This window comes from Monodon monoceros, unplaced genomic scaffold, assembly GCF_005190385.1.
Source record: "Monodon monoceros isolate NGI ecotype Baffin Bay Population unplaced genomic scaffold, NGI_Narwhal_1 Super_Scaffold_10, whole genome shotgun sequence".
Lineage (NCBI taxonomy): Eukaryota > Metazoa > Chordata > Mammalia > Artiodactyla > Monodontidae > Monodon > Monodon monoceros.
Window position 1 is genome coordinate 41,648,201 of NW_021703766.1, and position 1,099 is coordinate 41,649,299.

Genomic DNA, 1,099 nt, shown 5'->3' on the forward strand with positions numbered 1-1,099 from the left:
TACCAAAGGAGAAAGGTGGGGGGAGGAATAAATTAGGAATTTGGGATTAACATATACGTACTACTATACATAAAATAGGTAAACAACAAAGACCTACTGTATAGCTCAGGGAACTATATTCAATATATTGTAATAACCCATAATGGAAAAGAATCTGAAAAAGCATATATATATATATATATATATATATATATGGACTTCCCTGGTGGTCCAGTGGTTAAGACTCCGTGCTCCCAATTCAGGGAGCACAGGTTTGATCCCTGGTGGGGGAACTAAGATCCCGCATGCCACACAGTGCAGGATAAATATATAGAGATAGGTAGATAGATAGATAGCGATATCTAGATAGATATAGATATATAAAACTGAATCACTTTGTTGTACACCTAAAACACTGTAAATCAACTATACTTCAATTTTTTTTTTAATTTCCACAAGGCTTCAAAAAATTGAAGCAACAGTCGTGCTTTTCCCTCCCCACGTGAATCCTTAGTAAAAGGCAAAAGATTCACTCGATTATGAAGGGAAGCATGAGTATAGATTATACTTCAATTTTTTTTTTTTTTTTTGCGGTACGCGGGCCTCTCACCATTGTAGCCTCTCCCGTCACGGAGCGCAAGCTCAGTGGCCATGGCTCACGCGCCCAGCCGCTCCGCGTCATGCGGGATCCTCCCGGACTGGGGCACGAACCCGCGTCCCCTGCATCAGCAGGCGGACTCTCAACCACTGCGCCACCAGGGAAGCCCTATACTTCAATTTTTTTAAAAAAAGTAAATCAAAAAGCAAACACACCAATAAAAGGAAAAAAATGGTGAAAATGGTAAATTTTATGTATATTTCACCACAGATACACAAAAATAGAGAGTAGAGGTCACTGATGAAGCCAAGTACAGGAGGCCAAGGACTGAACGCATGTGGTGGACAGTAGGAAGGAGAACAGCAGCCCAGTGGGAGCAAATCATCCCTCAGACGCCCAAGTGGCTTGTGTGTTGTGCGCAGTAGAGCAAAGGGTAGGAGCAAGACATGGGGCTGAATGCCACTCCTCTCCCCACCACTCTCACCTAGCTGCCTCGTGATGGCCTGACATGCATCCCCCAGA

At 43.4% G+C, this 1,099-nt stretch overlaps 1 non-coding gene across 1 annotated transcript; it reads right to left on the bottom strand.

Annotated features, from left to right (window-relative positions):
- Positions 1 to 420: 420 nt before the first annotated feature.
- On the bottom strand, positions 421 to 534 carry LOC114890065. The gene has a single exon (XR_003792205.1). It is a non-coding gene; the product is annotated as a U5 spliceosomal RNA (small nuclear RNA).
- Positions 535 to 1,099: the final 565 nt, after the last annotated feature.